The sequence below is a fragment of the Apis dorsata genome, unplaced genomic scaffold, assembly GCF_000469605.1.
Source record: "Apis dorsata unplaced genomic scaffold, Apis dorsata 1.3 scaffold_625, whole genome shotgun sequence".
Taxonomy (NCBI): Eukaryota; Metazoa; Arthropoda; class Insecta; order Hymenoptera; family Apidae; genus Apis; species Apis dorsata.
The window spans coordinates 24,140-24,455 of NW_006263820.1; positions in this window are offsets into that span (position 1 = coordinate 24,140).

A 316-nucleotide genomic window follows, 5' to 3' on the forward strand; every position below is an offset into this window, starting at 1 on the left:
AAATACATCAATGTAAAAAATTATCGATAAGAATCATTCGTTTTCGTCGATTAGTTCCTCAATATTTCGATAGATGGCGCCATTTATTCATTCACATATTTCAATTAGTTTCTCGACATTTCTGCAAGTAGCGCTATAATTACATTTTTCAAAATAAAAAGCTTTAGGATTATTAATACAGATATACAGATGGTGTTACTTGTTTCATTTATTATACAATTTTTGAATTCAGATATATATATATGATTGGTTTGTGTGTATATATATACAAAAATATGTACCAATCAAATATGGATGCATGTATATATATATATAT